At 48.9% G+C, this 14,402-nt stretch overlaps 3 non-coding genes across 3 annotated transcripts; all 3 read left to right on the forward strand.

Moving 5' to 3' along the window:
* The first annotated feature begins 10,673 nt into the window (after positions 1–10,673).
* On the forward strand, positions 10,674–10,745 carry TRNAM-CAU (transfer RNA methionine (anticodon CAU)). The gene has a single exon. It is a non-coding gene; the product is annotated as a tRNA-Met (tRNA).
* A 205-nt stretch (positions 10,746–10,950) lies between these two features.
* On the forward strand, positions 10,951–11,022 carry TRNAM-CAU (transfer RNA methionine (anticodon CAU)). The gene has a single exon. It is a non-coding gene; the product is annotated as a tRNA-Met (tRNA).
* A 205-nt stretch (positions 11,023–11,227) lies between these two features.
* On the forward strand, positions 11,228–11,299 carry TRNAM-CAU (transfer RNA methionine (anticodon CAU)). Its single transcript has one exon. It is a non-coding gene; the product is annotated as a tRNA-Met (tRNA).
* The last annotated feature ends 3,103 nt before the right edge of the window (positions 11,300–14,402 follow it).

Genomic DNA, 14,402 nt, shown 5'->3' on the forward strand with positions numbered 1-14,402 from the left:
GCTGCTGTACGGTGTTGCCGACGAGGACGTCCGGACGGCATTCGCGGCTTTCGGCAAGGTGGAGGAGGTGAGCCGGGAGCGGTGGCGTGTCGAAGGCATGGGAGCGAAGACCTCAACTACCAGGACCGTCATTTTGAAATTGAAAAGCGGCATGAAAGTGGAGGATCTGCCCCATCAGATCCGCGTCGGCGGAGAGTTGGCCTTGGTCGTCGTGCCCGGTCGACCAATGCAGTGCCTGCGCTGCCACGGCACGGGACACGTCCGCCGTGAGTGCAGAGTCCCCCGCTGTTCTCTATGCAGACGTTTCGGCCACGTCGACGCTGACTGCGTAAGATCTTATGCCACCGTAACAGGCCCAGTAACTTGTGACGTTGCGGCAGAGCACGTCATGGACGTGGCCGAGGCGGAGGACGCTGCTAAAGGAACTCTAGACACGGTCCCGACAGCGACAGCCAGTGGAACAACGAGTTTGGCCGTAGACAGCAGGGTGGCTGAGACTACCGTGATGCCTAGTGGGACGGTGCAGGGCGCGACCGCTGAGGGCCAGCCTACGCGGAGCAGTAGTGAGGACCCGCCCGACAACGATGCGACAGCAATGCAGCAGGAGGAGGCCGTCCTCGACGGCGACCGGACTTCGACTCTTGGTGCGCCAGTCAAGCGCCCCCATGACCAGACTAAGGACCGCAACGACGGCGCGACCAGCACCAGCGAAGGGCCGCCGACAAAGACACCTCTTGGGAGGCGCACGAGCTTAAAACCAAAGCCGAATGTCCCACCTGAGAGAAAGCCTGCGGACAAAGTGCCGCCCACAAACAACGCCGGGAAACCGGGAGGTCCCGGAGGCGGCTAGCCGAGGGCTAGTCGTGAACGGTGAGCACTATGCTCCGGGCCTACTTTTCTCTTTAGCTCAACATGGCTCAGACACCGTCCCTTAATATTGCCACTTTAAACGTGAGAGGGTTGGCGGCTAGTCGTAGGCAAAGTCAAGTCCTACGGTTGGTCACTGACCACGACGTCGACGTACTAGCCGTCCAGGAAACTAAGGTTGACGGGGAGGAGGAGACCGGGAGCATGGTGCGCCGTTTCACGTCTAGGTATTTTGCGGTGGTAAGCCATGCGTTAGGCACGGCTGGGGGGTGCATTCTTTTTGTGAAGAAACTGCCTGGACTGCAGATTCAAAGTACCTTTTCTTGTCAATCTGGAAGGATTGTTTTTTGCGATATTGTTTTGTGCGAGTTTCAGTACCGTGTCATATGCGTATATGCGCCCAATTCAGTAGAAGAGCGTGCCCGTTTCTTTTTGAACCTTTCGCAGTATGTTCGATGCGATAAGCGCGTTATGCTCTTAGGAGACTTCAATTGTGTAATGAGCGCTAGTGACAGAGCCAATAATGCCGGTGTGCGTGACAGAAGCAGTGAAGTCTTGTCAAAACTAATTAGTGAAAATGAACTAGATGACGTTTTTGATTGTCTGGAAGGGGGGCGTGACGTGACATTTACACGTTTTCAGGGCAGTAGCCATGCGCGGTTGGACCGAATCTACATTTCGCTGGATACAATTCCAAGATGCCACGGTTATTCTGTAGTACCCGTATCGTTCTCAGATCACTGTCTCGTAATATGTAATGTCGGTATAGGGAAACGGAAACATGCGTTTAATTGGGAGATGTGGAAAATGAATGCCTCGTTATTAAATGATGAATCTTTTGTAAAGGCAGTACGGAATGCCATTGATGAAATACGCAAAGATGAAGCTGAAACAATAGCTGAAAAGTGGGAATGTTTCAAAGAAAAAGTTAAAATGAAAGCCTTAGAAAGGTCAAGCTGCCTCAAATTTGAGAGGGAATATAAAGAAAAGGCTTTGCGAACACTACTTCAGCAGCTGATAACGCTGGAGTGCAGAGAGCCTGGTCTGTACAAAGACGATGTGCGGAGCGTCAAGGAAAAGCTTGAACAGTTCGATAAAGAACGTTATCAAGGTGCCATCGTGCGAGCACGAGCAGATGTATTAGCGGCGGGGGAGACGCCCACAAAAAGGTCGCTTGGACTCGAGAAGGCGCACGGACGGCGAAACCATGTGGATAAGATTATAATGAACGGGGTTCTTGTTGACGACAACGAAAGCATAGGACGCGCCTTCTGTCAGTACTACCAGTCGCTCTTTGCATTTAAGGCAGCGAATGTAGAGAGTTTCAAAGCCGATTTTCTTCAGCGGATGCCGAGACTGGGAGATGACGCTAAAGAACGATTGGAAGGCAACATTACCGAGAACGAAGTTGAAAAGGCAATCGGCGATTTGAACTCGGGCAAGTCGCCTGGGCCTGATGGACTCTGTGCGGGGTTATATAAGGCTTTCAAAAGTGAACTGGCCCCATTGTTAGCAGACGTATTCAATGACGCGTACGAGAAGAAATTATTGCCCCCATCTTTTGGAAAAGCGCACACAATACTAATCCCTAAGAGTGATCAAACAGACAAACTCAGATTCGTGTCATCCTATAGACCGATATCACTAACAAACATTGATTACAAGATCTTTATGAAGATTTTAGCTGCGAGACTTCAAGGCGTCATCAAGGAAATTGTCGGAGACCACCAAACTTGCGGCATCAAGGGACGGTCCATTTTTTCGAACATCCATCAGATGCGGAGCGTGCTCGAGTGCTGTGACGTCACCGATGGTGGCGTTGCAGTTCTTCAGCTCGATTTGGAGAAAGCGTTCGATTGTGTCGCTCATGTTATTTTGTTTGCCATCTTGGATCATGTTAATGTCGGTTCCATCATCAGGGAGGACGTGGCCTTGGCGTACCAGAATTGCACAACAAGATTAATTGTCAATAAGTCTCTGGGGGCCCCCATTAACATCATGCGTTCAGTACGCCAAGGCTGTCCCCTCAGTCCGCTGTTATTTGCCATATACATAGAAGCAATGTGTGTAGTAATTAACGGAAATGACAAAATACGTGGTTTCAGATTAGCAGCGACAGAGGTGAAGCTGCTCGCATATGCAGATGACATTGCAGTGTGTTGCACAGACAGACCAAGTGTAACGGAAACAGTATCGGCAGTGAAACATTTCTGTGATGTCACGGGTAGTAGAATAAATTGGGGCAAATCCCTAGGCCTGTGGCACGGGAAATGGGAGTCTGCACCGGACAACTTCGCGAACCTCAACTGGGTCAAAACGCCGACGAGGTATCTGGGCGTTCCTCTCAATAGCTACAATAGTAGCGATGAATATTGGAGGAGCCAAGCCGATGAAATGAAAGAAAAGGCGGACAGATGGAAGGATGTGAAGCTGTCTATTTTTGCAAGGGCGACAGTCTGTAATATGTTTTTTGTCACGAAGTTATATTATGTCATGCAAGCGTTGTATTGCTCGAGAACAAATGTGCAAAGGCTGCACAGAGTGTTTGCTGTTTTCATCTGGGGGTCAACATGGGAAAGGTGCAGCCGAACAAATTTGTTTAGAAGAGTGAAAGACGGGGGTGTGGGTTTGGTTCATCTTTTTGTTAGACAACTAGTCAACCGATTCTTGTTTTTTCGCGATGTGCGCCATCCTTTTCTGCGCACAGTATGCCAGCTCAGGTTGAGCGGTGCTTTGCCGGCACATGTCGTTAGTACGGCATGCGTTACCGGATCACTTCGTGGCTTCTTTAAGGAAGTGGCCGACAGCGTAAGATTTCTTTCTGTTCGATTTTCAATGGATTACCTTTGCGATGTTAAAAGGAAAAGATTGTATAAAGATGTGTGCGACATTGTTTTCCCAGTGCCGTTATACAGAGCCATTTACAGTGGAGGGCCAGGACTTGATGTACTTAAACGCGTAAAACACATGGAGGTGCCACCAGGGGTAAAAACGTTTTTTTTTAAGCTTCACACCGGTACGCTCTCAGTGAAGACTTTCATGGAAGAGCGAGGTTGTATCGTACCATGGGGAACGCATTGCTTGATCTGCAAAAAGCAGGAAACCATAGATCACGTTTTTTTGGAATGTTGGGAGGGCTTCTTTTTCTGGGACGTCTTAAAGCGAACCCTGAAAAAAGAGTTACCGGTGGACCCCCAAGGGATAAGGTATCTGACAATTAAGGATGATGACGGGGTTCCATATGATTTCATTATGTTAAACGCACTCCACTGTATATGGCGGGCTCGTATGGCAGGGTACTATTGTGATCCTGACGCTAGGCCCGCTCGCGATTATTTCAGAGAATGTATGTCGCGATTCATAGAAATACAGAAAATGCAACAATGTGTTCCGGAATGGCTGTGGAGGCTAGAACCTCTGACAGCCATGAAGGAATTTTAAGTTGACAACGTCTGTCCAACAGGGACAGACGGCTTTGTTGTACGGTGTGACTCGTTTCTTTCCTTTTTGTTTGTATTGCAATTGTGATACTGTAATGTGTGGAAACTGCACGTTCTGCGGAAAAACCGGTAATAAATAAAAAAAAAAAAAGTGGCGCAGCGGAAGCGTGCTGGGCCCATAACCCAGAGGTCCGTGGATCGAAACCACGCTCTGCTACATGTTTCCTTTATTTTACTTTGCTCCTATTTAACAGGAAGAGCTCATCAGCGCAGTAATTTGGTGTCTTATAGTCATAATTGCAGTCCGAGTAGTGCTCTCTTGTCCTGCGCGCTCGTGTTTCTCGGCCTAAAAAAAAAACAAAAAACTACTCTCAGTAATTACAAATATAGACAAATTTACATAGCATGCAGGAGCAGCAGAGTGGCGCAGCGGAAGCGTGCTGGGCCCATAACCCAGAGGTCCGTGGATCGAAACTACGCTCTGCTACATGTTTCCTTTATTTTATTTTGCTCCTATTTAACAGGAAGAGCTTATCAGCGCAGTAATTTGGTGTCTTATAGTCATAATTGCAGTCCGAGTAGTGCTCTCTTGTGCTGCGCGCTCGTGTTTCTCGGCCTAGAAAAAAAAAAAAGACTACTCTCAATAATTACAAATATAGACAAATTTACATCGCATGCAGGAGCAGCAGAGTGGCGCAGCGCATTCTGCATCCGGCAGCCGAGCTGTTCGGATCGTAGGGTCATGGCCTCTTCCGGGGCAGCGACAGCGGCCACTTTTGGTCGCGGAAACAGGATTGCAGAGGATGATAAGGAATATCCGTTCATTTTGCCACAACTGCCGAAAGGACGAGTTGCGATTAACACCGTGTTTTTGCACGGTGATGTGCGTGCGAGACCATACAAGGTCGAAGATTTCAGGGACGCCCTACTGCCGACGGGCCTCCTGCCGGACGTGGTATGCATAGGGGCGTACCAGATAAACCACGTCTGGGCGGTGACCCTGAATGATGCGACGGCGACGAAAAGACTGGTTTCCCTAAAGGACCTGCAAGTGAAGGGACGACGATGCGTCATCGTGGACCCGCAGGACCAGCAGGTGAAGCTTAGGCTTCACTGGCTGTTGTACGGAGTGGCTGACGAGGACGTCCGGACAGCGTTCGCGGCTTTCGGCAAGGTGGAAGAGGTGAGCCGGGAGCGGTGGCGAGTCGAAGGCATGCGAAGCAAGACGTCGACCACCAGGACGGTGCTCCTCAAGCTAAAGAACGGCGTTAAAGTTGAGGACCTTCCTCATCAGGTCCGCGTCGGCGGAGAGTTGGCCTTGGTGGTTGTGCCTGGTCGACCCATGCAGTGCCTGCGCTGCCAAGGCACGGGGCACGTCCGCCGAGAGTGTAAAGTCCCACGCTGTTCCAGGTGCAGACTTTTCGGCCACGTTGACGCTGACTGCGTCAAATCCTACGCCGCCGTGACAGGACCAGCAGCGACTGACGTTGCTGAGGAGCACGTCATGGACGTGGTTGAGACGGAGGACGCCGCCAAAGGAACTGGAGACTTTGTTTCGACAGCCACACTTGAAGGGTCATCTACCGCTGGCGCTGAAAGCACGGTGGCTGAGGCTGCCGAGAAGACGGGCAAACCGGTACAGGTCCTGCCTGCAGTGAGCCTTGCTACGGGGGGCGTTAACGAAGACGCACCCGACAACGACACGACAGCAATGCTGCAGGACAAGGAAGTCAATGACGGCGAGCGGACCGCGATTATTGGTGCCCCAGTCAAGCGCCCCCACGACGAGACCAAGGACAAGGACGGCGGTGCCACCAGCACCAGCGAGGGGCCGCCGACGAAGGCGCCTCAAGGAAGGCGGATGGGCTACAAGCCAAAACCCAATGTACCACCTGGAAAGAAGCCTGCGGGCAAAACGGCCACGCTTGACGACACAAACAAGCCGGGAGGTCCCGGAGACGGCTAGCCGAGGGCTAGTCGTGAACGGTAAGCACCATGCTCCGGGCCTGCTTTTCTCGCTAGCTGAAAATGGCTGAAATACCGTCCCTTATTATTGCCACATTGAACGTGCGAGGCTTGGCGGCTAGTCGTAGGCAAAGTCAGGTCCTACGGTTGGTCACTGACCACAACTTAGACGTACTAGCCGTCCAAGAGACTAAGGTTGATGGAGAGGAGCAGACCGGGAGCATGGTGCGACGATTCACGCACAGATATTTTGCGGTGGTTAGTCATGCGGTAGGCACGTCCGGGGGGTGCATTCTGTTTGTCAAGTAACTGCCTGGACTGCAGATTCAAAGTGTATATTCCTGTGAATCTGGAAGGATTGTTTTTTGCGATGTCGTGATATGTAATGTTGAATACCGTGTCATATGCGTCTACGCTCCGAATTCTGTCGAAGAGCGTGTCTCCTTTTTTTCTAACCTTTCTAAGCATGTCCGCTGTGATAAGCGCGTTATTTTGTTAGGGGACTTTAATTGTGTGTTGAATGCCAGAGACCGAGTGAATAATGCAGGTGTGCGCGACAAAAGCAGTAGCGCATTATCAAACCTAATAGGGGAAAATGAACTTGACGATGTTTTCGAGTGTCTGGAAGGGGGGCGTGAAGTGACTTTTACTCGTTTTCAGGGTAGTAGTCATGCACGACTGGATCGAATGTACATGTCGTTGGACATGATTCCAAGATGCCACAGTTATTGTGTAGTGCCCGTGTCGTTTTCGGACCACTGCCTCGTAAAATGTCACATAGGTGTAGTGAAAACGAAACATGCTTTTAATTGGGATCTATGGAAAATGAATGCCTTGTTACTAAATGATCAGCGGTTTGTAAAAGCAGTAAGGGATGCGGTTAACGAAGTATTCGATGATGCAACGGAAACAATAGCGGAGAAGTGGGAATGTTTTAAACAGAAGGTTAAAATTAAAGCCATAGAAAGATCGAGTTGCCTAAAATTCGAGAGGGAAATAAAAGAAAAGGGCTTAAGAAGACTGCTTGAGCAGCTGATAACGCTTGAGTGTAGAGAGCCTGGTACGTACAAAGACGACGTGCGAAACATCAAGGAAAAACTTGAAAAGTTCGACAAAGAGCGTTATCAAGGCGCTATCGTGCGTGCGCGAGCAGATGCACTAGTGGCAGGGGAGACGCCCACGAAAAGGGCGCTGGGTCTTGAGAAGGCGCACGGACGGCGAAACCACATCGATAAAATTCTATTGAACGGGACTGTCGTTGAAGACAGTGAGAGCATTGGGAGCGCCTTCTTCGAGTACTACCAGTCACTCTTTGCATTTCAGGCAGCGAATGTAGGGGGTTTTAAAGCGGATTTTCTTAATCTCATGCCGCGAATAAGTGATGATACCAAAGAACGATTAGAAGCCAAAATAACTGAGGGGGAAGTAGAAAAGGCAATCGACGATTTGAACCTTGGAAAGTCGCCTGGACCTGATGGCCTCTGCGCTGGGTGGTATAAGGCGTTTAAGAGAGAATTGGCGCCATTGTTGGCAGAGGTATTAAATGACGCGTATCAGCAGAAATGTTTGCCCCCTTCCTTTGGAAAAGCGCACACCATACTAATACCTAAGAGCGATCAAATAGATAAACTAAAATTAGTGTCGTTCTATAGGCCAATAACACTAACAAATGTTGATTACAAGATATTTATGAAGATTTTAGCTACTAGACTCCAAGGCGTCATCAAAGAAATAGTCGGAGACCATCAAACTTGTGGCATCAGAGGGCGAACTATTTTTTCTAACATTCATAAGATGCGATGTGTTCTCGAGTGCTGTGACGTCAACGGAGGTGGCGTTGCGGTTCTTCAGCTCGATCTAGAGAAAGCTTTCGATTGTGTCGCGCATGTTATTTTGTTTACCATCTTGGATCACGTTAATGTCGGTTCCATCATCACTGAGGGCGTGGCCTTGGCGTACAAGAATTGCACAACCAGATTAATTGTTAATAAGTCATTGGGGGCCCCCATTAACATTATGCGTTCAGTGCGCCAAGGCTGTCCCCTCAGCCCACTTCTGTTTGCTATTTATATAGAGGCCATGTGCGTGGCAATCAATGAAAATGACAAAATACGTGGTTTTAGATTGGCAGCGACAGAAGTGAAGCTATTGGCGTATGCAGACGACATTGCAGTGTGTTGCATAGATAAACCAAGCGTAACCGAAGCAATAACTGTAGTAAATCATTTCTGTGAAGTGTCTGGTAGCAGAGTAAATTGGAGCAAATCCCTCGGACTGTGGCACGGGGACTGGCTTTCCGCACCGGACTATTTCGCGAGTGTGAGCTGGGTGAGAACTCCGATGAGGTATCTAGGTGTTCCCCTAGATAGTTACAATAGCAGTGATGAATATTGGAGGAAGCAAACGAGTGAAATTAAAGAAAAAGTAGACAAATGGAAAGCTACTAACCTGTCTGTATTTGCAAGAGCGACAGTTTGTAACATCTTTTTAGTCGCCAAGTTATACTACGTTATACAAGCGTTATATTGTTCTAGAGTAAATGTGCAAAGGCTGCACAGAGTGTTTGCGGTGTTCATCTGGGGTTCAACCTGGGAAAGGTGCAGTCGAACAAATTTGTTCAGAAGAGTGAAGGACGGGGGTGTGGGTTTGGCGCATCTTTTTGTTCGACAACTAGTAAACCGATTTTTGTTTTTCCGCGACGTGCGCGATCCTTTCCTGCGCACCGTATGTCAGCACAGATTGACCCACGCATTGCCGGCACATGTTGTCAGTACGGCCGGCATAACCGGAAGACTTCGTGGCTATTTTAAGGAAGTGGTAGACAGTGTGCGTTTTCTTACTGTTCGTTTTTCAAGTGATTACTTGTGTCAAGTGAAAAGGAAAACTCTGTATAAAGATGTGTGCGACATTGTTTTCCCAGTGCCGTTATACAGAGCCATGTACAGTGGAGGGCCAGGACAGGACGTCCTTAAACGGGTTAAACGCATGCAGGTGCCACCAGGGGTAAAATCCTTCTTTTTTAGGCTCCACACTGGAACCCTGTCCGTGAAGACTTTTATGGAAGAACGAGGCTGTCTCGTACCTTGGGGTTCTCACTGCTTGATCTGCAAGAAGCCCGAAACCATAGATCATGTGTTCTTGCACTGCTGGGCTGCTGTGTTCTTCTGGGACGTCTTGAAGCGAACCCTGAAGAAAGAATTACCTGTAAACCCCCAAGGGATCAGGTATCTGCCTATTAAGGATGAAGATGGCATCCCATATGACTTCATTATGGTGAATGCCCTCCACTGTATATGGCGGTCTCGAATGGCTGGGTACCACTGCGATCCCGACGCACGGCCGGTTCATATATATTTCAGAGAATGTATGTCGCGGTTTCTTGATGTACAGAAAATGCAAGAATGTGCACCGGATTGGCTGTCCAGGCTAGAACCTCTCACAGCCATGAAGGAATTTTAATTTGACAACGCCGGTCCTATACGGACGGATGGCATTATTGTAATTTTTTTTCGCTGTTTTCCATTTGTGAGATGCGTGTATTTTCTGTCTTATGTCAAAGACCGGCATTAAATAAAAAAAAAAAAAAAAAAGCAGAGTGGCGCAGCGGAAGCGTGCTGGGCCCATAACCCAGAGGTCCGTGGATCGAAACTACGCTCTGCTACATGTTTCCTTTATTTTATTTTGCTCCTATTTAACAGGAAGAGCTTATCAGCGCAGTAATTTGGTGTCTTATAGTCATAATTGCAGTCCGAGTAGTGCTCTCTTGTCCTGCGCGCTCGTGTTTCTCGGCCTAAAAAAAAAAAAAAGACTACTCTCATTAATTACAAATATAGACAAATTTACATCGCATGCAGGAGCAGCAGAGTGGCGCAGCGGAAGCGTGCTGGGCCCATAACCCAGAGGTCCGTGGATCGAAACAACGCTCTGCTACATGTTTCCTTTATTTTATTTTGCTCCTATTTAACAGGAAGAGCTTATCAGCGCAGTAATTTGGTGTCTTATAGTCATAATTGCAGTCCGAGTAGTGCTCTCTTGTGCTGCGCGCTCGTGTTTCTCGGCCTAAAAAAAAAAAACTACTCTCAGTAATTACAAATATAGACAAATTTACATAGCATGCAGGAGCAGCAGAGTGGCGCAGCGGAAGCGTGCTGGGCCCATAACCCAGAGGTCCGTGGATCGAAACTACGCTCTGCTACATGTTTCCTTTATATTATTTTGCTCCTATTTAACAGGAAGAGCTTATCAGCGCAGTAATTTGGTGTCTTATAGTCATAATTGCAGTCCGAGTAGTGCTCTGTTGTCCTGCGCGCTCGTGTTTCTCGGCCTAAAAAAAAAAAAAAAAAAAAAAAGACTACTCTCATTAATTACAAATATAGACAAATTTACATAGCATGCAGGAGCAGCAGAGTGGCGCAGCGGAAGCGTGCTGGGCCCATAACCCAGAGGTCCGTGGATCGAAACCACGCTCTGCTACATGTTTCCTTTATTTTATTTTGCTCCCATTTAACAGGAAGAGCTTATCAGCGCAGTAATTTGGTGTCTTATAGTCATAATTGCAGTCCGAGTAGTGCTCTCTTGTCCTGCGCGCTCGTGTTTCTCGGCCTAAAAAAAAGAAGAAAAAAAAAAGACTACTCTCATTAATTACAAATATAGACAAATTTACATAGCATGCAGGAGCAGCAGAGTGGCGCAGCGGAAGCGTGCTGGGCCCATAACCCAGAGGTCCGTGGATCGAAACCACGCTCTGCTACATGTCTCCTTTATTTTATTTTGCTCCTATTTAACAGGAAGAGCTTATCAGCGCAGTAATTTGGTGTCTTATAGTCATAATTGCAGTCCGAGTAGTGCTCTCTTGTCCTGCGCGCTCGTGTTTCTCGGCCTAAAAAAAAAAAAAAAAAAAAAAGACTACTCTCATTAATTACAAATATAGACAAATTTACATCGCATGCAGGAGCAGCAGAGTGGCGCAGCGGAAGCGTGCTGGGCCCATAACCCAGAGGTCCGTGGATCGAAACCACGCTCTGCTACCTGTTTCCTTTATTTTATTTTGCTCCTATTTAACAGGAAGAGCTTATCAGCGCAGTAATTTGGTGTCTTATAGTCATAATTGCAGTCCGAGTAGTGCTCTCTTGTCCTGCGCGCTCGTGTTTCTCGGCCTAAAAACAAAAAAAAAACTACTCTCAGTAATTACAAATATAGACAAATTTACATAGCATGCAGGAGCAGCAGAGTGGCGCAGCGGAAGCGTGCTGGGCCCATAACCCAGAGGTCCGTGGATCGAAACTACGCTCTGCTACATGTTTCCTTTATTTTATTTTGCTCCTATTTAACAGGAAGAGCTTATCAGCGCAGTAATTTGGTGTCTTATAGTCATAATTGCGGTCCGAGTAGTGCTCTCTTGTCCTGCGCGCTCGTGTTTCTCGGCCTAAAAAAAAAAAAAAAAGACTACTCTCATTAATTACAAATATAGACAAATTGACATCGCATGCAGGAGCAGCAGAGTGGCGCAGCGGAAGCGTGCTGGGCCCATAACCCAGAGGTCTGTGGATCGAAACAACGCTCTGCTACATGTTTCCTTTATTTTATTTTGCTCCTATTTAACAGGAAGAGCTTATCAGCGCAGTAATTTGGTGTCTTATAGTCATAATTGCAGTCTGAGTAGTGCTCTCTTGTGCTGCGCGCTCGTGTTTCTCGGCCTAAAAAAAAAAAACTACTCTCAGTAATTACAAATATAGACAAATTTACATAGCATGCAGGAGCAGCAGAGTGGCGCAGCGGAAGCGTGCTGGGCCCATAACCCAGAGGTCCGTGGATCGAAACTACGCTCTGCTACATGTTTCCTTTATTTTATTTTGCTCCTATTTAACAGGAAGAGCTTATCAGCGCAGTAATTTGGTGTCTTATAGTCATAATTGCAGTCCGAGTAGTGCTCTCTTGTGCTGCGCGCTCGTGTTTCTCGGCCTAAAAAAAAAAAAAAAAAGCTACTCTCATTAATTACAAATATAGACAAATTTACATAGCATGCAGGAGCAGCAGAGTGGCGCAGCGGAAGCGTGCTGGGGCTGCTTCCGGCCACCGAGCGTGACGGACGCATGATGACGGGCTCCGTTGGAGCGGCTTCAGCGGCCTTTTCTGGCCGCGGAAACAGGACGATGGAACAGGAGGGCACCTACCAAGTTGTTCTGCCAGGTCTGCCAACAGGTCGTTATGTTTTAAATACAGTTTTTTTGCACGCTGATATCACGGCGCGACCGTACCGGATTGAAGATTTCCGTGACGCATTGGCACCGCATTCGCTTCTTCCGGATGTTATCGCCCTGGGGGCGTATCGCATGAGCCATGTCTGGGCTATCACTTTCAAGGACGCGGACGCGGTGAAGAAGATCTCGAGCATCGGGGAGCTGCGTGTAAAAAACCGGCGCTGCCTGGTGATTGACCCGGCGAACCAGGACGTTCGACTGAAGCTCCACTGGCTTCTACACAATGTGCCTGATGAGGACGTGCGTGTCGCCTTTGCGCCCTATGGAAAAGTTACCGAAGTAGCCCGGGAGCGCTGGCGTGTACAAGGTATGACAGAGAAGGGATCAACCACCCGGCTTGTCACCCTCAAGTTGAAAGCGGGCGTGAAGTTGGATGACTTGCCACACCAGCTGAGCGTTGGCGGTGAGTTGGCGCTTGTCGTGGTACCAGGCAGACCCCCGCTGTGCCTTCGGTGTCGCGGTACGGGCCACATCCGCAAGGAATGTCGAGTCCCGCGTTGCGGAATCTGCCGACGCTTCGGGCACGAAGAAGACCAGTGTACTCGCACTTACGCGAGCATTACAGGCCCGGGAACCAGCGAGGACGCGTCCGAGATGCTGATGGACGAGACGGATGCTGAGGAAGCAGCCCGTGTGGGTGGACAACCACAGCGCCATTCTCAGCCATCGTTCACGACTCTGGTGAAGCAGAAGGCGGGGCCCTCCGGCGCAACAGATGGTAGTGTACAGGCGCAGCATAAGCCTGAACAGGACGACGATGACAAGGCAAAGGAGGCGGCGAAAGCCGCGGACGCTAAAGAAAGCAGCGTGGAGACCCCCGGCATTGATACCATGGAGACGAACCAGGAAGCGGCGAGCACCATTGCTGGAAAACGTCCGCATGAAGAAAGCGGGGACGTCAAGCTGCAGCCAGGCAGTAGCGGCGATGAGCCTCCGCCGAAGGCAGGGGGAGTGAGACGCTCGTCTTTAAAACCGCGGCCGAACCTTCCGGCCGACCCGCGGAAGGCGGGGAAACAGCCTCCGTAGTAACACAGTGTCCTGGTCGGTGTCAGCGCCGGTTGTGTTGGTCGACCGGTGTCAAGAGGTCCTGGCAGTCGTGAGGAAGGCTACGTCAACCATGAAGGTAGGCACCATGCGGATAGAGGCGTTTCTTCTTCTAAGACATGGCTTTTAATCTTATTGCTCCACTTCGAGTTGCGACTTTGAACGTCAGAGGTCTGGGAGCAAGAAGGCGACAATACCAGCTTAATCGCCTTCTTCTGGATAACGATATTGACATAATTGCTTTACAAGAGTCGAAAATAGAGAGCCAAGAGCACACTGACCGCATGGTGTCTTCCTTTCAAGCAAACTTTCATGTGTGCGTTTGTCATTCTGTTGGGACGTCGGGTGGGTGCCTTGTATTCATACGTAAGACGTTAAGAGTGAACGTAGAGTCTGTATTTGCATGCCCAAGTGGTCGCCTTTTGATTGCTGATTTCACATTTTCGAATTTTTGGTGGTGAATTGTTTGTGTATATGCTCCTAATGTAGAAAGCGAGCGTAAAATTTTCTTTGAATCACTTGAGCCATGGTTGAATGGCGACAAGCTTTTGCTTGCACTAGGAGACTTCAACTGTGTGTGCGCCGCAGCTGACAGAGTGGAGTTTAGGCCACTGAGAGACAAGAGCTCTGAAGTTTTGAATACTTTTGTGCATGAGTATGGTCTCGAGGATGTTGGCAATGTGCTTTCCACTGGGACCCACCCACAATACACGCACTTTCAGCGGGAGAGCCATGCGGGACTAGACAGAATGTATGTATCTGTCGATCTTATGCCGCTATGCTCAAGTTATGACGTTAAACCTGTGCCTTTCAGTGATCATTGCCT

This window comes from Dermacentor andersoni, chromosome 1 (assembly GCF_023375885.2).
Source record: "Dermacentor andersoni chromosome 1, qqDerAnde1_hic_scaffold, whole genome shotgun sequence".
In the NCBI taxonomy this organism is placed as follows: Eukaryota; Metazoa; Arthropoda; class Arachnida; order Ixodida; family Ixodidae; genus Dermacentor; species Dermacentor andersoni.